At 33.6% G+C, this 27644-nt stretch overlaps 1 pseudogene; it reads left to right on the forward strand.

The window, feature by feature from the left end:
* Window positions 1–19914, forward strand: part of LOC138395999 (small ribosomal subunit protein eS1-like) — a 123057-nt pseudogene extending 103143 nt beyond the window's left edge.
* Window positions 19915–27644: the final 7730 nt, after the last annotated feature.

Here is a 27644-nt window from a genome sequence, read left to right on the forward strand (position 1 = left end):
GTAAATGTATCAAATTGTGAAACCACAATAAGCCCATTTTTAGAACATTTTATCACTCAAGTATGATCCCTGATTTACTGTTTATCTTTCTTCCCTACCCCCACTCTGGGAAAATACTAATCTACTTGCTGTTTTTATAGCTTTGTCTTTTGTGTATATTTCATAAAAAGTGAAACATGCATTATGTGATGTGTTGTGTTTCGGTATTTTTCACTGAACACATTTGGAGTTTTCCACTGAAATATTTCTGAGATTCATTCATGACAAAGCATGTATCCATAGTTTGTTCCTTTTTTAATGAATAATATTTCATTATATATAATTAATACACACACATATATATATTTACACACACATACATATTCACTTCTCTCATTCTCTACTTATCTGTGAGTGTCTTAATTTCTTTTTTATTCATGAAGTAAAGTTTTACAGGGTACAGAATTTTTGGTTGACACTATTTTCCTTTCAAGTTTTGAGTTCAGTTGATCCTTGTACAACACAGGTTTGAAATACACAAGTCCACTTATGTGTGGATTTTTTTTCAATAATAGTTACACCGAATGCGTCTGCCTCTCCTGCCTCTCCCACCACCTCCTCCACCTATTCCACCTCTGCCACCCCTGAGATAGTAGGACAAACCCCTCCTGTTCCTCCTCATGCTAAGCCTACTTAACATGAAGACAACAAGGATGAAGATCTTTATGATGATTCATTTCCACTTAATAAGTAGTAAATATATTGCATCTTTTTATGATTTTCTTAATAACATTCTCTTTTCTCTAACTCACTTTATTGTACAAATACAGTATATAACATATATAGCACATACAAAATATCTGTTAATTGACTGTTTATGTTATCAGTAAGGCGTCCAGTCAACAGTAAGGTATTAGTAGTTAAGTTTTGGGGCCTCAAAAGTTACGCTTTTTTTTTTTTTTTTTTTTTACTGCATGGTGCGTCAGTGCCTCTGACTTCATGTTGTTCAAGGGACAACTGTATGTTTTAGCACTGCCTTCTGGGATTCATCATTTCAGATGAGTCATCTGTTTTTCCTATAGGAGACCCTTTGTACATCACAACTCATTTTTCTCTTGGTGCCTTCAAGCTTTTCTCTTTATTTTTGTCTTTCATTAGGTTGACTAATATGTATCTAAATAGGGATCTCTTGGAAGCTATTCTAGTTGGAGGTGTTTGTTTTTTTTTTTTTTCCTTTTTAATGGATAGATTAAATGTTTTCATTACATTTGGGAACATTTCAGCCATTATTTTTTCAAATATTTTCCTGGTGATTTCCCACTGTTTTCTTTTTCTAGTTCTTCCTTTCTTCATACGTTAGTATGCTTGAATATTTCTGTCATAGTCCATTTTGTGCTGCTATAACAGAAAACCTGAGACTGGGTAATTTATAATAAATAGAAACTTATTGGCCCAGAATTCTGGAATCTAGGAAATTCAATATCAATGAACTGAGATCTGGCACAGGCTTTCTTGTGGCATCGTAATATGGCAAAAGGCATTACATGGCAAAAGGGCAAAATGAGAGAGAGAAAGTCTCAAGAGAAATGAAAGTAATTTGAACTAAAGAAAGTACATGTTATCAAGCATTGTGGAATGCAGCAAAAGAAATTTTTAGAGGGAAATTTATAGCATTAAATGGATATATTAGAAAAGACAAATGATTTAAAATCAATAGCCTAAGCTTCCATTTTAGGAATATAGAGAAAGAAGAGCACATTGGGTCTACAACAAGAAAACACAAGAAAATAATATATATTGAAGATGAAATCAACCAATACAAAAGAAAAGAAAAATATACAAGATCAAATTCTGATTATCTGGAATTATCAACAAAATTGGTAAACATCTAGCCAGGCTAACCAAGCAAAAAAAGAGAGAAGACACAAGGTACCAGTATCAGAAATAAAAGACAAGTCATCTTAATTGATCTCATGCAAGTGGAATTTATTCAGTGATTTATTACATGACCAAAGGAGAATTATTTCATGTATGTAAAGCTAGCTGAACATTAAAAATGTCAATAAATATAATTTACTGCATCTACAGGCTAAAGAAGGAATATCACACAATCACTTCAATTGACTCATAAAAAGCATTTGAAAAAATCCAGCACCCATGCAAGATAAAAATTTTCAGCAAATTAGTAAAGGAAAGGCACTTTCTTGATTTAATAATAGACATCTACAAAAAACTACAGCTAACATTTTATTTAATTGTGAGAGAATAGATACTTTTCTTCTAATGTAAGGAACAAGACAAGTATGTCCTCTCTTATCACTCCAATTTAACATCATGCTAGAAGTTCTTGCTAGTGCAATAATAAAATGAATTTAAATGTTTGCAGTTTGGTGATATGGTCTGAATATTTGCCCTCACTTCCCAATTTATATCAGGAAGTATCACCAGGGTGATGGTATTACTTTTAGGAGGTAGATCCTTTTAGAGGTGATTAGGTCATGGAGGTGGAGCCCTCATGAATGGAATTAATGCCATTGTAAAAGAGGCCCACTAGCGACTCCTTTTTCCTTCTACCACATGAGATTACAGTGAAAAGAAGATTGCCTGTGAGGACTTAAACCATCACCAGACATTCAATCTGATGGTGCCTTGATCTTGGACTTCCTAGCTTCCAAAACTGTGAGTCTTAGGCTGTTGTGTTACCAGCAAATTGCTTTGTTTTCAGTAACATCCTAGGGACAAGGTTTTTGTTTGTTCATTTTTTTTTAATTTGTTTATTTTGCAGAGCTGAACCCCAAGTTACATCAAATAGCTACAAAGCCCTGGGAATGGAGATTTTTTTTTTTTTTTAGAAAACTTTTAGTTTTGTCATACTATAAGCTGTGTTCTAGAGATGGGGTTGTCAACAGAGCACCAAAAGAGATAAATTGTCTCTGTCAACTATAAGTTGGCTGGTTAGCTTTTATGCCTACCATGCCTCTGAAGTGGGGAGCAAGGGAGGATGGGAATAGCCCCAAATTAAAATGCCACAGACCATGTTGTCTGACTGAGGTTCGGTAGTATTTCTTGAATAGGCATTTTCTGTTCATTCTGTGAATTGGATTAATTTTAAGAGTCCTGAAATGGTTGAGATTTCTTGTTGTTGTTTTGGCAGTGTTTTTATTGCTTTAATGGGAGAGCAAGTTTACTGAGGCCCTTATTTCCCCATTCCAGAAGATAACCTCTCGCAAGAAAAGATCTTCTTCTCAATGCATGACTATCCCAGCTGGAGTAGAATAATAAATGTAGCTGGGGAGTAGTGATACAGTAAATTGAGGTCAGATTCTGAGGAAGGGGAGGTTAAGTGCCAGTATTAAACGTTCAGATTCTGTCCCAAAAGTAAGGGAAAATCCCTCAATATTTTGAAGTGGGGGATACCTGAAATATAAGATTTGTGAAAATGTATTCTGGTAATTGTAGATAAGTTATTAAATAATATTTTGGTAAAGGAAGAAAGTTGGAAGGCTTTTAAAAATATCCAGAAGTGAACTGAAAAGTTATGAGTTCATGGAATCAATAAAAATGTAAACAATTGCAAGAAAATTCTTTCAGGCAAACTTGATGGAAATTTGAGATTCATGGATGTCAGAGGCAGATAAAAGGCTAAAATCAGAAATGCTTTTGTATTATTAAGTTTGAGTAACTGAAGAAATTAATCCATTGATGAAAATCAGAGATTTAGTATTAGGAGGAGAAAAATTAATTAAGTTGTTTGAGTTTAAATATTGATGGAACATGTAAAAGATGAAATTTCTAGGGAAAAAGTTGAAGACATAGCTAGAATTTAAAGAGTTAGCTAATACAGATTTTTAAATAAATAATAAATTTAAGATGAAAATATTTTTTAAAAAGAGCTGTGGTATTTACAGAGGACATTGTAACATACAGAAAATACAGTTTTAAAGGTGGAAATAGAATCTGTACAGACAGATTTTTGACAATTTGTTGATCATTTTCAAAGACATGACAATTTATTGAGAGGATGCTACTTTAAAATATGTTTAATATATTTGTATGTAGAAATAACAAGTGCATAAGAAAAATGGGAGAAAAAGATAGAAGAAATGACATAATTTTAATAATTTATACAGTTTTAAAAACACCCCAGTGTTTACTTGGACTGCATCCTGGAACAGAAAGGACGTTAATAGTAAAACTGTTGAAATCCAAATAATGTCTTAAATTTAGTTAATAATTGTATAACAATAATAAAAAAACAACCTTGTTGCTGTCTCCCTCTAGTAGGTAGTCACCTGCCTGCTACAGAGACTGAGAGCTCAGGTGGAATCAAGACGGTGCTGATGAGTCATTGAACTATTTGGTTTTAACAAATTCTAGAAACTCAGAATTTCACTTGAGTTCTCATATTGTTCTCTTTTCTTGTAGATGTGACATTCAGTGAAGGAAGGATTGAAATTACTTCAGGTCTGAAGAATCAGAGTTAATATGTTTATTTCAGAAAAGATGGTAAAAAAACTTTTGATAGGCATCTGGAGAAAAAAAGTAGTCACTTTATAAGTATTTATTTTATATTTTATGATAGCAACACTGCATATACATTTCTGACCTGTACTTTTAGAACAAAAGTTACTAATTTTACTAGGAATGGAAGTAATGTTTCCATGTTGCCATTATATCTACTAAGATCAAAACATAAATCATAAGTATATTGGTTTGATTCTATTTTTAATCAAAATAATAAACTATCAAATTATTTTTATTCCTATTCAATTTGCCTATCAGTTGAATCTGTTCATAATTTTTATTAAAATATCTGTTTTCTACAGTTTATCGCCCTATTATAGATAAAAAAATTTCTGGCATGCAATATAACATGCATTACTGTTACTGAACAAACAAGCAATTCCCAAGTTCTGACTAGTGTAATTCAATATAAATGCCCAGTTCCATTACATTATCATGGTATTTTATGTTTTTGGGTTACAATATTATTGAGAATATTGATATCAACTTTAAAAATACATATCAAATATTCTCTTCCCTTTACTGTGTTATCTGAAGGTCTACCTCAGACAGGTCAAAATCTTCTTTAATCATGTAATTCATTTTCTCCAAATAAGCAAATAGTGAACAATATTGGTTCCATTTCATCGATTATATTTGTAGTTTACTGTCTTCTCAATTTCCCTTTAAAGTAAATCTTCACACATTGTTGACTTTAAAAGGAATTATAATAATGTCATTGCTAGGATTTCTGTTACTTAACAGAATAAGGAGACCTAAACACAGGTTCTTACATGCATGCTCTTTTTGTTTTTAAATTCTTGAGATGTAATTTCTGGAATTTGTATTTTTATAATTTGCTAAATGTACACTGCAAAAATAGCCCACTTCTGTGGAGAAAACCTCTGCCAAGAACTTTTTGTTCTATCTTTATGATGAATGCAGATTCTCCATTAAAAAGCAAATTTTTCATTTTAAATGTTGAATAAGATGATGCTTAAAATAATTTAGTTGGTTAAAATTAGATGTTAAAGAAGAAAAAAGATACACATGAGAGAATATTTTCTGATTCTATAGCAGTTTCATTTGATTGTAAAATGTAACTGTTAATCACTTAATATATAAAAAACCAAATGAGTCTTGACATTCATGGCGTTCTGAGTAATACTTCTTTTCTTCACAAATGCAAAATATTAAACACACTTTTTCAATAACATTGTTACATATTAAATTAAGGCAGCTTTACTTTTATTCAATAAAAAATTTGTAGCAGTATGAATTAGTTTTCTTTCCACTACAAGTCTATCAATTTTCTTATTTTAGTTCACATACTGCTTGTCCTAAAATTTGCCAGTTGTAAACTCACAGGCTAATTCCATTAAAGAGGACAGTATAAGTTCTCTAAATATTTGTTTTAGATTTAACTATAGCTTTCCCGTTATATTATATATCTAGCTCTTTTACTCATGAATCATGAATTGGATTAGTGCTCGAGGATATAGCTAAAAGGTGTCATCTATGAACAAGAAAGCTAGATATCACTAAATGCCGAATCTGCCTTAATCTTAGACTTCCCAACCTCCAGAAGAGTGAGGAATAATGTTTTATTGTTGTTTATAAGTCACCCAATTTATGGTATTTTGTTTGTTATAGCTGTCCAAATGGACCAAGACAGATACTATGATAGTTACATCAGTATTTTTCAGGGTTTGATGCATGTATGAACTTCAGTCAGGACCACCTAGAGGTGTTTGTTAAAATTGATTGCTGTGGCCTTACACTGGGCTTACTAAATCAGAGTACCTACATTTAAAGCAATTACTGAGCATACTGTTGGATGCAGGAAAATGTGAGAACTGCTGAGTTAAAAGGCAAGTTAGATAATAAATATTCTATACATAAGCGATTTTTCTCACCACAAGCATTTATAATTGATTTGATGATAGTCTTCTCTAATGAAACTTTATAGAAGTCTAGTGCTACATTCAGGCATCTCCCCAAACTCCGCACACATCCAATACTTAATTTCTGTACTAATCCTATTTCATTAAAATGTTCTCAATAAAATTTATTTGCATATTATTGAAATGTCTCTTAAAATATTTCCATCAAATTATTTTCTTCTTTTTAGTATTTTTCTAAGAGCAGTACTATATTTTTATCAGCATACTAATCATCAAGACCTGTTTTATATAAACAAGAGTTTTTGTTTAATTATTTGTCTATCTTCATCCAAATCATCAGCTAGGACCAGGCACTTAATTTGCAAAGCCTAGTGTAAAGTGTACATGAGGAACTGTTTTTCACAAATTATGCATTTCAAAGTCATGGGATCAGACCATTAAAAGAAGCATGGGACACTGTAAGATTGTACAGGTTGTGTCCATAAATCTGTTTTTTCCAATAGAATATCCATGTGCCTTTTACTAGTAAATAACCAAAACATTCCTTGGAAAAAGAAATAAAAATCAAGACTTCTTGTTTAAGAATGAGCTAATTTTATACTTATAATTTATGCTTATTTAAAATCTCTAAATTTTATTTTATTATTTTTTTTATTTCAGCATATGATGGGGTACAAATGTTTAAGCTACATATATTGCTTTTGCCCCACCCAGGTCAGAGCTTCAAGGGTGTCCATCCACCAGATGTTGCACACCACACCCATTAGATGTGAATATACCCACCCCCTCCTCCCTACTCCCACCTGCCCAACACCCAGTGAATGTTACTACTACATGTGTACTTAAGTGTTGATCAGTTAATACAAATTTGATGGTGAGTATATGTGGTACTTGTTTTTCCATTCTTGTGATACTTCACTTAGTGGAATGAGCTCCAGCTCTATCCAGGATAATACAAGAGGTGCTAGATCATCATTGTTTTTGTGGCTGAGTAGAACTCCATGGAATACATATACCACATTTTATTAATCCACTCATGTATTGATGGGCTCTTGGGTTGTTTCCACATCTTGCAATTGTGAATTGTGCTGCTATCAACATTTGAGTGCAGATGTCTTTTTTATAGAATGTCTTTTTTTTCCTTTGAGTAGATGCCCAGTAATGGGATTGATGAATCAAATGGTAGTTCTACTTCTAGCTCTTTGAGGTATCTCCATATTACTTTCCATAGAGGTTGTACTAATTTGCACTCTCACCAGCAGTGTATGAGTGTTCCTATCTCTCTACATCCACACCAACATTTATTGTTTTGGGACTTTTTGATAAAAGCCATTCTCACTGGAGTTAAGTGATATCTCATTGTGGTTTTGATTTGCATTTCCCTGATGATTAGAGATGTTGAGCATTTTTTCATGTTTGTTTGGCCATTAGTCTGTCTTCTTTTGAAAAATTTCTGTTCTTGTCCTTTGCCCACTTTTTAATGGGGTTGATTTTTTCTTGCATATTTTCCTGAGTTCTATAAATTCTAAACAAAAAAGTCTTAAGTTATATAATGCTATCCTTAAATTTCATTAATTTTAAAGGACAATTTCTTGAAGAAAGTCACTTATGACAATTGATTTCTTCAATCAATTACTTATTTTTAAATTAATTCCCTATCTTTCAACACCTTTTTTCTCACCTCCAAACTTGTTTTAACCAAATAAATTTAGACTTCTCAACTACTGGTTCTGCATAATAAATATTTAATTTGTCAGAAAATAGAAATAATGAAAGATGCCCAGGAGGGTCTTTGGCCTCTATTTAAAATAAAGGTAAATACATCAGGCCTGATGTTCAATCTGTTCATATAAATAGAATAAAATTTTGTACAACAAGAATACTAATGCAAAACAGCCAAGTAAAGTATTTAACACATAGTTTCTTGCTTTTTTCTTCTTTTGCCACCATAAACACATTTCTAAAATTCCAATGTTGCTAAATACACACTCCTCTCACATATTCCATGTGGAGACATTTAAATAACTATGTAGTATGGGTAAAATAGAATAACCTTTAAGATCTCAGCCAGCTGGCACTGAAATGAACCTTCAAAATCATTGTTTTCCCTCTTCTGAAGGACTCCCTGAGGATTACATTGAAAACAATTCTGTCTTGCTGTCTAACATAGTTCATGTATCAACTCTAACCTACAGTGACACAGAAGAATTCCTGTGGTGTATTACCCTGAATGATACACAATGTACATTCAAAAGACAACTTTATCATTCATGTTCTACATATAGAACATGTATGTTGAGATGTAGACCTTACTAACATTTATCAATGTATGTTATAGTGAGAAAAGCTTAGAAAAATATATTTGGTTGACCAAACTTAATGTATTACAGCGTGGTATAAAATTACAACTCAGTAGTTCAAATAGTTGCATCAAAAACTTACACTGACACTTTGCCATATTGAGTATTAGGTTTTAGAGAGAAAATTGCTGGCATGTTGTGACATTTAAAGTATGTTACTCAAAACACTTATTCTTATTTGCCTTATATTCCCAACTTGATGTATTCCCTCTCATCATGTCTTTACGGCCATGGTTTTATCTGATACTGTCTCATAGATTCGCCCTAATTTTTCATATAAGTGCAATTAAAATATTTTGTGCTATTATAATTTTTAAAACTATGTACTCCTTTGAGCATTTATAAGGAAAAAAGTTTAAAATTTCCTTATAAGTCTAAATAGATGCAAAAATGCAATTTCCAGCATACTGAAAACATTGCCATATCCAAACAAAATTCTTATATCACTTTTAAAAAGGTAAACAATTAAATCTAAATACCAAAGTGTTTTGTTAACTATCATTCATGTATACACCTACATTAATAAGCTCTTCTCTACCAGACAGGGTATTTACATTGTACTTTTTCTTCTTATTTTTCCATTTAAATTCCCTCGCATGATTTTATTCAAAGGTAATGCATAGTATCATTTAAAATACATTATCAATTACCCAAGTATGTATAAATTTAATTATAATCTTTTAAAATATTAATTTCCTATGACTATAAACCTCTAAGGGTTAAAATTTTTGGTCTTGATTATCGTTACAATTAGAATTAGTACACAATTAATGAAAACATCATTAGTATATTTCAAGTTTTGACAATAATAGTGTATCTGTTACTCTATTATTAAAATAGTTATGGTAATATTAAAATACTGTTTTTGTTACAATCCATCCATGTATCCGTTGATGGGGTTTACATATTGTTTAAATAAGGAATGGTTCAACATTATTCCCAGTACTATTTTAAAATTTTATGCCTAAGCATTAAGAAATCTTATGTGTATACAGAAAATTGTTACATGTGTATAATTGTTGTACTAAGGTCTCTACTATAACCTCCTTCCAGATTATATAAGAAAAAATTATATAGTGAAGAGTTAGCAAAAATTATTTTAAATGATCAATCAGCTGACAAACTTTAATTTTCAAATTAACACATCACTGAAATTACAAAAGGTTCCTTGTTGTCCAATGGCAATTTAAATGTCACATTTGACTTGAAACTGTCTATGACCTCCCAGACTTAGTTATTTTATCTATTTTTTACACCATTGTATTGCTCTATTTCTATTAGCATATATATGTTTTCTAATAAATAATTTATCCTCTTATTTAATTACTGAACTTCTTAAATGTAAGGGCCATGTCTTGTTTAAGTATGTTGAATAAGCAAAATGACAAATGAATGCAGGCCTATTTTACTATACACATTTATAAAATCGCATAAGTGATAAACAAAATATTTTAATTCTCCAGCACCCCTGAAGTTGTTCCTTTCCTTCTAAAATTAGGCTATTTATTTAGCATTAAAATCTACCATATCTATTCTTGATTATATGATATTAAATTGAAATATTTGATTCTGAATTTTAGAGGTCATTTATTTGTAATAGCTTCTGATTTTAATTGGAAAGCAACTTAACAGAAACTTACCGGATAGCAGCATGTTGTTGGGATTAAGGTAATAGACCCTGAGGTCAAACAGATTTTCTGCCACTATCTGCATAAGCTTGGACAAATTACTTAAACTGTGTTTCAGTTTCTTCATTTATAAACTGGCAATAATAACAGCACCCACCACATCAGGTTGTTTCAAATATTAAAGAGATGATAGAAAGTAAATTATTAGCTGGTGTCTGCTGGCATATTGTGAGTCCTTAGTGAATGTCTTAGCTGCCGTAACAATATAACCACAGACTAGGTGGCTTAAACAACAGACATTTATTTCCCACAGTTGTAGAGGCTGAGAAGTCCAAGATCAAGAGGCCAGCAGGTTCAGTTCCTGGTGAGGACCCCCTTCCTGGCTTGCATACTTTGCCTCCTTCTTGCTATATCCTCACATGGTGGAGGAAGAGAGGGCTCTTCTTATAAGGACATTAATTCCACTATGGGGCTCTGTCCTCAAGACCTCCCCTAAGCTTAATTACTTCCCAAAGGCCCCCACCTCCAAATAACATCACGATGGGGTTAGGGCTCCAACATATGAATTTTGGGGACACAAAAACATTAACAGTATATAATACTTATTCTACTTCTATTACTTTTACATACCTTACCATAACTAGTAGGATAGTGCTTCATTTTACCTCATGTATATGGCCAGTCTTTTAAGCACAAAACAAACCCAGCAGAAGATAATATAATTGCAGCTAGAGAGGTAGGAAGGAACATAATAATGAAATTCCACATATGGTGCAGAAGGTAAATACCAAATAGTGGTATCCATTAAAAACATCTATAATTAAAGATAGGTTTAGTTTAGTGTCTGAAAACTTGAGCAAGCAGATGAGATGGGGCTTAAGGCAGATTTTGAAAGAGGACCTTGCAGTTAATACCCAGAGCTGTTCTCCCTGCAATCACAGCCTTTGAAATCTTAGTGTAAGTTTGCATCACTGTTGTAATGCTCTGATGATCTATCCAGCTCTGTCGGTCTGGTGTGGAAGCTCCTGGCAAGTAAGATGCTAATGTTTATCTCTTTGCTTACATCTAGTAGAATTTACTTTACAAATTCTGGGTCTCCTTTGTTAGGTACATATATATTTAGTATTGCTGTGTCTTCTTATTTAATTGATCCCTTTATCTTTATATAATGGCCATCTTTGTCTTTCTTTACCATTATTGATTTAAAGTTTATTTTATCTGATATAAGAATAGGTACTCCTGCTCTCTTTTGGTTTCTGTTTTCATGGAATATTTTTTTTCCATTCTTTCACCTGAGTCTATGTCCTTGTGGTTTAGATGTGTTTCTCAGAACCCGTAGATACCTGGGTTGTGTATCTAACACAACCATTCAGCCAGTCTCCATCTTTTAAGTGGGACATTCAGATCATTCATATTGAGTGTTAGTATTGATAGGCAGGATGATGTTCTGTTCATTATGTTGGGTGGTACTTTATTGCTTTTTTTTCCCTTTGGTGCTATTGTTGACCTAACAAATAGCTCTTAGGAACCATCTGAAAGCAAAATTTGTTGGAATATTATGGTATAGTCTTTCAACTGCTCTGTGTTCTCTCATTTATATTATCAACTCATCAATCTACTGACTACCCTATATCCTATATCCTGTAGTTAACTGAGTGGCTGTGACTTCTAAAGGAAACAGATCAAAGTAAAATTTGAGGGACAGTATGAACTGAGCTCAGACAAATCAATGAAGATATAGGACCAAGCTGGGTGCAATGATATCTGAAGTAACTGCAAGTCATTGCAAGACTGATTCACTGTTATAGACTCTTGAAGTTATTTTTCTAATATCATGGTAAAATCTATGAGTGATATTGTCAGAGAAGTCAACTGGGAGACATAGAAATTCCCATCAAGATATAAGGCATAAAAAGTGTTCATTACTCCACTGGTATATTTTCAGTAGTGATATTTTAACCAAACTTCTGTATGTGATGTTTCCTTGTGGAAACTCCTTGTTCAAGTATTGGACTAGTTATTTACCAAAAGTTGATACTTTGATACCAGTGGGAAATTAGGAAGAAAATTTATACTTACTATGGTAATTCCTACATTATTAAGGCCTTAGTGATTTTTGAAAAATTATTGGTGCACATTTTTTTTCTTGTGACTGCATGGTTCACAGCTTCAAAGTTAATGCTTTCATTGTTGGTGATCAATATTGATTTTACTACTTTTTCTTAAGATTTAGGTTACTGTCTCATGTGGAACTAAAGCATTAATGTAGTTTACACAAAAACTCTGTTTTCTTGTTTCTGAGAATCTTATTGAGGGAATTATATAGTCCCATAGGCAGATAATTTTCCTTATATTGAAAAGAATTGACTTTTTTTCATTTGCTTTAATGTAGCTGAGTTGTTAATTTGTAGCACATTGGTGGAAAAAGCCACAGCAGGAAGCTTTTGGCTCTTACTGAGATATGTAAATTACAGTAATAATCTTTGCATTAAAAGTGATAAACTTAATGGGTCCAACACCACAGGTCTTATTCTGAACACCCCCGCCCCAAAAAAGAAGAAAAATTTTATGAATAAAACCAGAAATGTTAAATTGAACTGAGTAAAGCTGTTTCCATAAATTATATTCCTTCTGTTTTTCTTAGAACTCTCCTATAAAAATGCAATGGAAAAATTCAAAATAAGCTGGCCTGTTCCTGACCTGAGGTTTTGTCCCACCATTAATAGGAGTTTCAATTGAATGAATATCATATGCATATGAATGTATAATAAACTAGAAGTCTTTTTCCTTTACCAATAAAAAAAAAAAAAAGAAAGCATATGTGGCTTTCCATACTTTGGGGGTGAGTGGATGTTCAAATATGAATATTTCTTTCTCTCACAGCTTGCCACCCTATCTGAAATTCTCAATACCCACAAGGTGTTTTTGAAATAAGTTTCCCACTATTTCTCCACAAGGACCCTGTTAAAATATTAGCATGTTAGGGACAGGGGAAACAGGAATACATTATTTATTGTCTGTTAAAAGAATTTTGAATGTTTTTCTTCTCAATTGTGAGCAGAGCCTTTCAAGAAGAATGGATATGTGTCATTGGTACACAGAAAAGAGAAGAAAGTGAGACACCAGGGGTGTGAAGTACTGCCCCAAAGTGAGCTGTGATGGAGGAAAATGTCAAAGTGCACAGGACAGGGAAGGGAGTCTGATTAATGCCATGAGATACCATTTAATTTTATTTTGAGTTTGCCCTGTTCCTGAAATTTGGTGTCAATAACAAAAACACAAACGGCAATAATAATAGCAGTAGTGGAATTTTTAGAGTACTTACTATGTATTTTTTGAAGCTGTTTGAAAGTCCTCATATTAATTATCTCAACCTACAGGAACAGGTGAAGATATAAGAGAGAAATTACACAACTAATAGCATGAAAACTAAAGTTTCCCAAAGAAGGCACCGTTTTACTCTCACTGAAGTTTACTAGTCAAATGATTATATTCTATAGAAGACCAATACTATTAAAATTTTACATGCATTATTTTTACATGCATTGTTAAATTTTTACATGCCTAAAATGTAGCATGCCTAACAATTTTTCCAGTCCCGGTTTAATTTCTATCACAATAATGGCTCTTTATAGAATATTATACTTGAAAAAAAAGAAAATAAGGTAAGAAAGTGTAGGCTGAATTTTCTTCCTTTTACATTTAGAAAGGTATACTTTGAAGCCCTGCTGTGGTGCATGAAAGGTAAATGGCTTCTACTTTTAATGAGAATTCCAGCACAGCCAGAGCTAGTTCAAGCCAAGTTGCTGTGCTGGTTGTTTATGGCTGTTGTCTGTTCTGAATGCATGGGTGTGTGCTCTGATTGGTTGGCACTTATTGTACCAGTTGTTATATACAGTATTTTGTATAACACCCCAGAGAATAACTGACAGAAAACTTGGAAGTAATTGTCACCTCATCCAAAAATCCAATTATGTAGGAACTTGTATCATAGTTGTGGGAAAGCTGTTATATGGATCCAATATGAGTAGCAGCTGCCCTCTTTACTGTTGCTCTCTAGAGAAATAACAGTTCAAGGATGCCCAAACACTTAGGAGAATAAATCAAAATACTTATCAAGCTTTCCACACTTGGTACTTGCTTATAGTAGACATGTTTTGACACATTGGGGTACATGCAAATAGTTTTTCAATTATTTTCTAGTTTTCACATTTTCTTACAGGGTAACAATTACTATTCATTTTAATAGATAAGAATCTTGGTCTACGTCTTGTTTACATCTGTCTAGCAAAATAGCCTAAAGGGATGCTTCACCCACACTCACTATTCAAAACTTTGTTGAACATCTATTAATATGCAAATTTCTATGATAGATGCTATGAATGGTTTAAAAAAAGACAATAAAATAATTTCTTGCTCTTCAACATCTTTCAGTATATGAAAAAAATGTGTGCAATGTCTCTTGATTTAATTCTACATTTCTTTAAGGCGCAGGAAAAGCATTTGAACTTTTAAAAGAAACTCTTAGGTAAATTATTAGGAAATCTCTCATGACAATGAGAATAATAAGAAAACTGAAATGCACTTATTGAATGAATGTTTATTAAATATAATATAATAAGCAGACTTGTCTGCTTTGAAAGAGAAGTAAATCTGATGTAACCTTAGACACACCAGATAAATTCAGCTCAGTGTGCCACACTACGTGATTTTCAGAGGAACAAGCTTCTAGCAAGGGGAAGGAATGAGAGCTGTGGGTGGGAGCCCTGAGAAATGAGGCTAGAAAGAAAGGCAAGGTCAAGATGACCAAAGAACCATGTATGGATGCTACGAAGCTTGAGCTTTATCGTGTATGTGCAAACAACGACAACTTTTGAGTACAGAGGTAGCCTAGCTAGATTTTGTTTTTATGTAATACCTTATACTTGTCTGGACTATGGATCTGAAAGTAGCGCCCTAAGGTAGGCATACTAATTAAGAAATCATTCCTGTAGTCCTGTCATAGGTGGTGCAAATTTAACACAAACTGGTTTTAGTTAGGAATATTGTATCAATATACCTCTTTTTGCTAGGACTAATAAGCTTTTCCATGCGAATTGGAGGAACCAGTTTTAATAGACCTAATTCCAATGGCTCTTTTCAGTGGAGACCTACGTACCACAAGGTCTTCCCACAGAGTCTCACCCATTTATAACTGGGAGTCACCTGGTACATGACTTCAACTGATGACCAATTGTCTCCATAGCAACACTCTGCATTGAGTCTGCTTTCTTTGCAGGTCTTGCCCCATCACTGCCATGGCAGGGGCTCCAAGGTGAGGATTCTGGTGTCTATGCCAAGCAGCTCTCTTCCAGTGTGGATTTGCTCTCACACAATAGCCAAGAGCAACTCAGTATCAACTCTGCAGAGAAAAGTGGGTATTAAAGGAACATAAAATTCTCTCCGGTGCATTTAAACAACAATGTGTAATTATATGCAGACAGCTTTTTCCATTTTTTAAGTGATCTAGAATAAGAGTTATCAAAATATTTTAATGGCCATAGCATTGTTTGAATAAGCATATACTGGCAAATTTACCAATGTAGTAGTTACTCTTGCTAAGCACTGACCACAAGCTAGACATTGTCCTAACCACTTTATACATATGTTGTCTCATTTAATCTACCAACAGCTCCATGGGGTAGGTGCTATTTTAATGCCCATTTTACAGAGAGTAGAACTAAAGTTTAGAGACCTGCCTAAGTCATATAAGTGTCCCATCATGCTTCCCTCCTCCCCTTCTGGGGTGTTTGTTCCAAAAGGAGACTCCTTACTAACTTTAGAGTCTAGAGTCAAGTGTCAGATTTCTCTTCTGAAATCATGCATTGCTAGATTAACTGAGAAGTAAAAGCTAATGTAGAGTGTTCAAAAAATACAGTGAAATGGTAAAAGCTAGAAAAGAATAAGAATTAATTAATCAATCACAGGAAAACAGTCACAGCTGTTTTGGATCATGCTGGATATATTTACCAGAACTAGCACAATTATTTAGAACAGAAAGCAGAAGCAGAGACATTGATTGAAACTGCAGGGGAATTTTGGTAGGCAGAATATAATTGCTCATTATTTTTATTTGTATCTTCTCATTTCCTTGTTTCCCTTTCCCTTTGTTCTTTAATAATATTCAAGACTTTGCATGAAAACACATTCTTTTCATTGCTTATATATTTAGCCTGGTCCTGCGGCTTGTCTCATTCAGAAGGCATAATCAGTTTCTAATATCATTATAATTTCCATAGTAACCAATTGGGGTATCATAATCATAGGAGTATGACTTTAGTAGAAGCAAATGAATTAGGAAATAAAACACTTATTTTTATGCAGATATTCCAAGGAATAAACCAAAAGAACAATAAATACAAAAAGATAACTCTCACTATTGTGGGCTTTTAAACCAAAATCTTCTATAACTATTCAACTGCTCTATAAAGGTTTTATTGAAACCTGGTTTGATTAGTTCACACAACAGTACTCTTTTTAAGCCAACATTTGTCATCATGCATCTTATTTATAATGTAATAAAATAATAAAAATGTAGGGTTTTTAAATATCAACATTTTCATGTATACTTGGAAAAATATTTGAACATTAAAGGATTTTTTTCTTTCCAGTCAATCTAAAAATTAAACAAGAGATAATTATGCAAAGTTATTTTGTCACCTAATATATATCTGAAATACATTACCAAAATGGCAACAGGCTGTTGATGTAGTTTCTTGGTGCTGCATGTTTAATGACAACTCTGCATTTTACCAAAAACTTAAGATTGTTTTATAAAATACCATTTGACAACCATATGGAGTATTCATCTGCTTTATTATATTTCATTTTAAAGAAATATATGAAGGCATATCCATTACGTTCTGTAAAATCATTGAATTCAATACCAGATATTGTTTAGATCAGGGGTCACCACACTTTTTTTTTTCTGCAAAGGGTCAAATTGTAAATATTTTCCACTTTGTCAGTCATATGAACTCTGCAGCAACTGGTTAACTGTGCTACTATAGCATGAAAAATGCCATAGACAACGCATTTGTGAATTTGTGAGGTTGTGTTCCAATAAAACTTATTTATGAAAACAAACAGTGAGGTGAATTTAGCCTGAGGGTGCTTACTTGCTACTCTGGTTTAACAATATTCTAAACAAGAAAATCTTTAAAAAAATAAATAAATATTTAAATCACTTACTATAAGATTTCTTTTTTTAAGTATTAAATGAACTTCAGTTATGATATAAATTATTCAAAACAAGAACATTTAATTAGTTAAAGCTTGTGGATTTTTTGCACGCTCCCCTTGGAAAGATCTGACTAAAATGCAAATATGTTTTCTAGTAGAAATTGGAGTCTGAATCATGGTCCATGATATTGCCTGATGGTTTGAAAGATGAAAAGGAGAAGCTAAATATTCACCCAGTTCCTACTAACCCAGAAACCCTGAGTCTCTTCCTGTCAGAAAACTGCTCATACTTTTTGAGGTGCCAAAAGAATTTTCTTCATCTCTTTCGGAAAAAGCTTCGGAAAACTAAAACTCCAATGACCTATCACAGTAGTCATAGGAGATGCTATGGTAGCAGAAACCAGTGTCAGAAATAAAACATGGTATAACCTGGACTAAAGGTAGAAAGAGTCCTGGTGTCAACAGTAAGTGTCTTTGGAGGTTGTGATTCTTGCTATATTCTATTGTTTAAACAAATTTTGTCAAAGTAGTAAGAGAGTATTAACTAAAAGAGCTGACCAGTAAAGATGACTCTGAGAATAGAAGAGAATAGGGACATATCTTCCAAATGAAGTTTTGGTGGGAGATCTTTATAAGCCATAGTGTCTTAGTGTGCTGGGGCTGCTATAACAAACTACCACGGATTGTGTGGCTTAAATAACAGAAATTTATTTTTTACAGTTCTAGAGGCTGGAAAATCCAAGACCAAGGTGCTGATAGATTTTGTGTCTGATGAGAGCCAGCCTCCTGATTTATTGATAGCTGCCTTCTCACTGTGTCCTCACAAGGCCTTTCCTTAGTGCATGTGCATGGAGAGAGTGCAAGAGCTCATGTTTCTTCATCTCATAAGGACACTGATTATTCTAAGGGCATTACCCTCAAGACTTCATCTAAGCCTAATTATTACTACCTCGCAAAGTCCTCACCTCCAAATACCACCACATTGGGGGTTAGGACTTCAACATATTAATTTTGGGAGCATGTCAATATTCAGTCCGTAACATGCAACTTGCCAAATATCCAGTTTTTGTTAATAATTACAAGGCTTAATATTTGAGCTTTCTAACCCCAAACAGGAAGTCATTATATACGAGAATACCTTGAATTGTAACCCTCAATGTAGTAAGACTATGACAAATGCAGTTTATTTTATAATATTCTATGAAAACCATCTCATTATTCTTTGATAGCTCTGTTACTTCTGTTAAGAATATTGACTAAATGTTAAGAACCATATTATTAAGTAGCAAGAAAGTCTCCATAGGCTAATTATCAGGATTTAATTAACATACGAATTCAACAGATTAATTGAATCTTAAAATATTTAAACACTTTCATGAGAAGCATGATGCAGGGAGCAGCATTGCGGCTGTTGGCAAGAACAAGCACCTTACAAAAGGCAGAAAAAGGGAGTCAAGAAGAGAGTGGTTGATCCATTTTCTTAGAAAGGCTGATACGGTGTGAAAGCAACTGCTATGTTCATTATAAGAAATATTAGAAAAACTCTAGTCACTGGGACTCCAGGAATCAAAATTATATCTTATGGTTGCTGGGTCGGTCATGCAAGTAGCCTTACTGATCTGCAGAATGATGAAGTTGCATTTAGAAAATACACGCCAATTACTGAGGATGTTCTGGCCAAAAACTGCCTAACTTCTATGGCATGGATCTTACTGGTGACAAAATGTGTTCATGGTCAAAAAACAGCAGATCATGATTGAAGCTCACATTGATGTCAAGACTAATAATAGTTATTTGCTTCATTTGTTCTGTGTTAGTTTTACTAAAAAATGAAACAATCCAGCATGGAAGACCTCTTAAGGCTCAGCACCAACAATTCAGAAGAAGAAATCATGACCTGAGAGGTTCAGACAAATGACTTGAAAAAATGGTAAATAAATTGATTTTTGACCGCTTTGGAAAAAACATAGAAAAGCTTGTCAATCTACTTATGCTCTCTATGATGTCTTCATTAAAAACGGTAACACTTGAAGGTGCTGACTCGGGAAAGGGGGGGGTGGGGAAAAAATATGAAACTATTGTTTTTAACTTGCACTGTTCACTTAATAATTTATCATGAATAAAAAAAAAAAATTAAAAAAAAAAAAAAAAAGTAAAAGGTTGAAAAAGCCTACATTTGAATTGAGAAAACTCATTGAGCTTCATGGTGAAGGTGGCAGTTCTGGAAAAGCTACTAGGGATAAGGCAGGAACTAACGTTGAACCCACTGATGGATACTAACCACCAGTCCAAGAATCTGTTTACAATTCAAACTTTTGATTATGACAAATAAAAAGTCATATTGTGAGGAAAAAAAGGATCATGACATAGTTTTCCATATAATTTTTCTTTTGTATTTATATGAAAGATACATCCCTTTTCCTACAGATAAAAAAACTACTTTGATTTTAGGGTTTTTTTCCCCTTGGAAATATTAACAACATATTTTCTACCTCAGCAAACCCAATGATTTTTGTGCAGGTGTCCTGTACTGCACTAATTTCTGTGTGTGTGTGTGTGTGTGTGTGTTTGAGTGTGTGGCATTTTTCAATGTATTTCCTTGGGATTTTTGTGTATACACATTGTATAAAATAATGGCCTTTTAATCGTCCTACACTGTAGATATCTTGTTTTATTTTAAATGCATGAAACATAACTTTCAAAAATAATTTTAGAAATAATAATAAAAGATATGCTTCTAGGGCTACTAATTGTAATAGATAATGGTATTTCAGCATTTATTATCATTTCTTTTGGTGAAAGTAAGTTTACTTTTAAAAGAAATGTCTATGTTAATTTTCCTTTTGATATTTTGAATATCAATTTGTGTTACAGTCTATCTAATAAAGTTGGTTAAATTGCTTGAGAATAAAATGTATTTATTTAACTTATTTATATAGTAAATTATTTTAGTAGTTTCCTTATGTTGAATGTCTTTATACTTCTTTTTGAAAATTACTGATAATTGTTAAATCATGCTTCTATTTCTGTGCTAATTATTTCTGGATTGCATATCTATTTTTTATATTACGATTTATGTAGCTTCTTACCTCTTATGACCCCAACAGTTTATAAAATGCCAATTAATATGTTCTGTGAGAAAACTAAATAATTCATCAGTGACAATTCATAAAAATTTTTATAAGATTCCTGATGTTAACTGTCAGGTATTGAATCATTGGCTTCTTTGTGGAATATGTAAAATTACGTATTTATTTAGAAAAGCATCCATTTCATTGATGTTTTCAACTTTAGCACAAAGTAATCATAGAAACAATTTGCACGATTTATTGTATTCATAATTATTTTTCTTTTCTTTGTTTTCATTAACATGTTTCTCTGGTTTATCTATTTTGCTAATTTTTTACAGTGGCTAATCTTGCATACATGAATGTCCTTACTTTTATGGTGGCATCATACTGGGAATAAAGTAGTTGGTAATGAATACAATGCCTCAAAGAAGTCATAACTTAGAACCTGCACTTGTGAGTCACTGTCATCCATTTCTCTATAGCTACTGTAATAAATTACTACAAAGTTAGTGGCTTAAGCAATATGAATTCATTATCTTACAATTCTGTATGTCAAGAGTGTGACATGGTTTTCACTGGGCTGAAGTTAAGATGTCAGTATTGTTCCATTCCTTTCTGGAGGTTCTAGGGGAGTCTCTGTTTCCTGGCCTTTACCAGCTTCTGGAGGCCCCCCGCATTCTTTGGTCCAATTACCCATTCTCCATCCTCAAAGCCAGCAATGGTGGGTCAAGTTCTTCTCACACGACATCATTCTGACTCTCTTGTTCTGCCTCCATCTTCCACGTTTAAGGACATGTAGGGATTAGATTCCATCCACCCAATATTAGGTTAGTTAAGGTCCTAAGCTTAATTACATCTGCAAGGTCCCCTTTGCCTTATAAGGTAACATGTGGACAGATTCAAGGTATGGGGGTTAGGGCTGGACACTTTTGGTGGGGTATTATTCTGCCTCTCACATCTGTTTTCTTTGTTACTCATGTTTTCAGATTCAGATCAAGTTGCACACCTTTTGTAAGAGAAATTAATGTACATGAATCTGATTCCTATCCATGATTGATTTTCTTTCATCTTTGTCAAATTTATCTTTTAATTGGTTTCTAAGCATGTTCCAAAAAGTTGTTTAGTTTTCCATGGTTAGCCAGGGATCTATCTACATAAATTATTGCATTTGAACACAATTTGCATTAAATTATAAATATTCCCTAAGTTAATATACAGATTGTGTTGACAGAATTTGTTTGCGTGAGTTGGCCATCAGTTTAATCAAACTAATTACTTTATTAGCTCAGTAAACAGTCTTATATTTGAAAAACATTTTATAATGCCAATTAAGTTAAAATAAAAAAAAGGAGTGGGAGATCAGATTATGAGTAAGAAAGAATGAAATTTTGTTATCAGTTTGTGTATACTTTAGAAAAAATATGTTTGTCGCTGCTTCTTTTAAAAGTTTCACTTATATTTGTAGTTTATTAAAATTTTTTTTAAAGAATATTGAATTACTGGTATAATTTTTTAAAGGAAAATATGCTATTTAAAGTAAACAATTACATTTATACAGATGCAGTGTAAATCCAAATGTATTAGAATTCTTAGAACTAGTCTGTGATGTGTTTCTTTGAAATCAAAGGTGTTCAAGATTAAAGGAGCATTTTCTACCCATTTGGCTCAGAGGATTTGACAAAAAAATGTATCAGCCACTTAATATAATTTTTAGTCACATTCTAGGGATTTTCTTAGTATCAGTATGTGTTATGACATAGGCTTTTATTAATGTATAGTTTTTTTGCATACTAAAGCAAATTTCTTATTATTTAGCCTTAAAAAATTAGAGTATGTAGCTAGATAGATAAGTGGATAATAGATGATAGGTACATTGTTGACAAATTGGTAGATGGTAGATAGACAGATATAGATTGATAGATACCATTGTGAGTATTTAAATTATGTAAATTGAGTCTATATTTTATGAGTCATATTTAAGATAATTAATGATCATAAACTTAATTTATTATTAGGATTTAATAGTCTACATATTTTGTTCACACAAATCCTTTCAATGACATTTTCAAATTATAGGATCTCATTCTAGTTTATGACTGGCTAGTATTCCATTGTGTATATTTATGGCCAACATGGATGAACCTGGAGGACATTAAGCAAAATAAGCCAGTTACAGAAAGATAAACATTGCATGATTTCACTTACATGGGGAATCTAAAAAAGTTGATTTCATAGAAGTAAAGAGTAGAACAGTGGCTACCAGGAGGTGGGAAAGAGGGTGTCTAGGGAGGAGGGGAAGACAGGGAGAGGTTGGTCAATGGGTACAAGTTATAGTTAGACAGGAAGAACAAGTTTTGGTGTTCTATTACACAGTAGTAACATAGTGTATATTTCAAGGTAACTAGAGGAGAAGATTTTGAATGCTGTCACCATAAAGAAATGATAAATATTTAAAGTGATGGATATGGTAATTACTCCAATTTGATCATTATAGTGTGTATTCATGAATTGAAGCATTACATAGTACCCCATAAATATGTACAGTTATTATGTGTCAATTATAAATAAAAATTAAATAAAACATTTTTTAACATTTTCAACTTCTTTAAAATTATATTTTAAATATATTTAACAGAAGATCAGATAGGAATGAAAAATGATTCAGGTTCTTCAAAAAGTCAAACACAGAGTTACCACATGATTCCTCCATTTCTTTCCAAGGCATATGCACAAAAGAATTGAAAACAAGTACTCAAACAAGTACACGTATACCCATGTTCACAGCAACACTACCCACAATAGTCAAAAGGTAGAAACACCCCGTATGTCCCCCAGTGGATGAACGGATAAACTAATTGTGATATATCCATACAATGGGATATGATTCAGCCATACAATGCAATGAAGTACTGATACATAAGATACAAAGTACAACACGAATGAACCTCCAAAATGTTATGGTAGGTGAAAAAAACAAGACACAAAAGATTACATATTTTATGATGTCATATGTGCGAAATATCCAGAATAAACAAATCTACAGTTTCCAGGGGCTGAGAGTAGGCGGGAATGGGGAGAAACTGATTAATGGGTGTGGAGATTTAGTTTGCAGTGATGGAGATGTTTTGGAGCTAGATGTAAGTAGGTGGCTGACAACCTTGGGAATACACTAAATGCCACATTCATGTTGTTCATGTTAAAATATTTAATTTTATGATATGTGAATTTCTCCTTGGTAAATTACTATTTAAAAAAAAAAGTTCTGTGGTACAAGCTGTATAACTTCTCATGGAGGACTAGGATAGTTATGCTCTTAGGTTCACAGCTCTGGTAGGGGATTCTGCTCCCTAGTCTTCACCTGTGCAAGCTGCACCTGCTGGAATCAATCTAATGTTTCCTCTCTGGGCCTTGAGCTTCAGTGACTGATTCAGTAACAATGACAGAGCCTCTATAAATCTTTTTATCTTCTTCCACTATGTCTATGCCTCAGCTGAGACAATCCTTATCAGAAGCATACCGAAACTCGGAGGAGGTGCTCTCGGCCCATTTGCCTACACACTGAACTGGAAAATTTATTCTGCTACCCACATGCAGGGCATAGAGATGCTCTGGTACGTTGCTTAGGTGCCAGACTTCACCAGTGGGTATTTTAACACAGATGCTCTCTGTTTTCAGATTTTAAGTACAAATGAGAATTCTACTGAAATGTTTCAGAACTTGGAAGTCCATTTCTAATCCAAGGGGAAGACAGAAATCTGCTCTGACTGATCACATATTTCTATATCCCCTGAGTGCTAACCACAAGAAAAAAAATTTTAAATAAAACAGCAAGATAAAACTCCTTTTTTCATTCCAAAATTTGAATCTCCGCTGAGGCAATATGTAACACTTACTGATTATGAAAGGAATAGGGAATAAAAGGAAAAATGTGGTAATCTAAATCACATATGTTAACACTTAAAAATCTTATTCTTAAATTAGTAGAGCTTTGTATATAGGTGTTGGTTTCCTAGGGTTAGGTTCTTAACACTAATATTATTACATAGATGATCTCAAAATCATTATATTATCAGTCTATTTTCTGTACCAATTATACTGGTAAGGCAAATCAGAAGGCCAGAAAGTGGGTAGAGGAATAGTATCTTTCTCTGAGAAACTCTCAGAAAACACTCCTACGCAGCAATTCATTTCTCTGTGTGTTTTTCAACCTATGTATCACAAATAACTGAAGAAAGTAATTGCATTGATGTAAACTCTATGATCTCAGCACACCACAGTTTGATCAGCCATCCTGATTGATAATCACAGGCATTCTGTGAATGACTATTTTTGTTGTTGTTGTTGTTGAGACAGAGTCTCACTCTGTTGCCCAGGCTAGAGTGCCGTGGCATCAGCCTAGCTCACAGCAACCTCAAACTCCTGGGCTCAAGCAATCCTACTGCCTCAGCCTCCCAAGTAGCTGGGACTACAGGCATGCACCACCATACCTGGCTAATTTTTTCTATGTATTTTTTTTTTTTTTTTTTGAGACAGAGTCTCACTCTGTTGCCCAGGCTAGAGTGAGTGCCGTGGCGTCAGCCTAGCTCACAGCAACCTCAAACTCCTGAGCTCAAGCGATCCTCCTGTCTCAGCCTCCCGAGTAGTTGGGACTACAAGCATGCGCCACCATGCCCGGCTAATTTTTTCTATATATATTTTTAGCTGTCCATATAATTTCTTTCTATTTTTAGTAGAGATGGGGTCTCGCTCTTGCTCAGGCTGGACTCAAACTCCTGAGCTCAAATGATCCGCCCACCTCGGCCTCCCAGAGTGCTAGGATTACAGGCGTGAGCCACCGCGCCCGGCCTTTTCTATGTATTTTTAGTTGTCCAGCTAATTTCTTTCTATTTTTAGTAGAGACAGGGTCTCGCTCTTGTTCAGGCTGTTCTTGAACTCCTGACCTCAAGCAATCCTCCTGCCTCAGCCTCCCAAAGTGCTACGATTACAGGCATGAGCCACTGGGCCCACCTGTGAATGACTATTGATCAGGGACTCTGTGATAGATTATTAAAAATGTCAAAGATTCTTCCCCTTCCAGTTTTCACATATTTACACTAGGACATTGCATATCTTTTCATCACATGGAATCTATTTCTCCAGCTCTTGAATCTGTGTTGTTCGTAAGACTTGTTCTGTTGCTTCAACCAACAGAACATTAACGAATGTGAAACATGCAGAGACTTGAAAAACCTTGCAAATGGAGCTTTGTTCTCTTTGCTGTTCTTGAAACCTTTTGTTGGCCATGTGGACAAGCTTGGACTCATGTGCTGAAGGATGACAGGCCACATGGAAAAAGACCCCACTGATTAAAGCCATTCCAGACAAGGCTATGGTAAACCTTCCAAACCCACAGCTCAAGCCTAGTGGAGATCAACCAAGCCTGGCCAGAGCTTGATGAATCACTCAGCTGAATCCAGCTCAAATAGCCAACACATAAAATCATGAGCTGAATACATAGTTGTTTCAGGCCATTATGTTTTGGATTGTTTTCTTATGCACCAATAGCTAACTGATAAACCTACTGATCTTTCTATTCTACAACATACTTACTATTGAATCATAATCCCCCAAGAAAAAATATAAATCATACTAGCTTCCATTTGTTGGGCACTTTTATACACCAGGTGTCTTAACTAAAAAAACAAAAATTACATATATTTGAAAAAAGATCTTTCAAGGTTTGTGTGATGGACTGAAATGTAGCCTCATCCTCTGAAAAAAATTTAAGTCTTATAGGCCTAACTGCCTTACAGTCCTAACTGTGACTGTAATTAGAGATAGGGCTTTAAGGAGGTAACTAAGGTTAAATGAGGTCATAAAGGTGGGACTGTAATCCAGTATTAGCAGTGTCCTTAGAAGAGGAGAGACATCAGGGGTCCTCATACACAAAGAAAGGCAGCTGTCTGCAAGCCAAGGAGAGAAGTCTCAGGAGAAACCAAACCTGTCAACACCTTGATCTTGGACTTCCAGCCTCCAGAATTGTGAGAAAAATTTCTGTTTTTAAGCTACTTGGTTTATGATATTTTGTTTTGGCAGCCTTAGCAAAGTAATATAGTTTGTATTATTGTCTTCTTTTTTGCAGATGAAGCAACTGAGTCTGAGAGGTATTTACAGAACTGGTCTCCAGTAACAGCTATAGCTAAACAGAGATAAAATCCAAACTAGGTCATTTTGATGGTGAAACTGGATTCTTAACAATACAGAGGATACAAAGTGTGCTTTCATTTGACTGCCCTGACAATGCCAATATTTGTACATATGATCAAAACCAAAACCTTACAGCAAATATTTAAGAAAATATTACTTTAGTCAAATAAAATAACGATGAAACACAACATATACACACTCACATACACACACACAGATGACTGATTGAAGAAAGATAAGAAAGGAAAGAGAAAGTAGGAGGAGGAAGATCATCCATGAATCCATTGAGAATAGAGACTCTGATGACCTATTTGGTTTCTTTCTTCACCTAATTCTTTATAAATATAGCTTTTGTATATCATGCTAACTTTCCACCATACCATGTTTGAGTATTTATCCATTACATGATCTTTCTTTTAAATGTTTCTATTCCTTTTTCTTAAATAAAATTGAGCTTCATTTAATTTCCAGGCCTCCTTTAGTGTTGCCAGGGCTCCATATTCCAAATTCAGGCCAAATGGGGTATGCTTATTTCTTAATTTGCTAAATCTTCTGTTTCCGTGTCTTTTGTTAGTTAATTTTTTTTAGCGTGGGGGCATCAGGTAGGGCTCTGAAAGTACCTGTTGGTGCTGGGTTAGCCTTAGAAAAGTAATATCACAAATGAAGGTAGATTAGCCCACTGGTAACAAAATCAAAATGAAAGAACCATCCTGTTTCCCAAATCAAAGATTTCTCAAAGATAATCAATGATTAATTACAAGTAGTGAAAACACGTTTAATAATCTTTACTGA

The sequence above is a fragment of the Eulemur rufifrons genome, chromosome 15 (assembly GCF_041146395.1).
Source record: "Eulemur rufifrons isolate Redbay chromosome 15, OSU_ERuf_1, whole genome shotgun sequence".
In the NCBI taxonomy this organism is placed as follows: domain Eukaryota; kingdom Metazoa; phylum Chordata; class Mammalia; order Primates; family Lemuridae; genus Eulemur; species Eulemur rufifrons.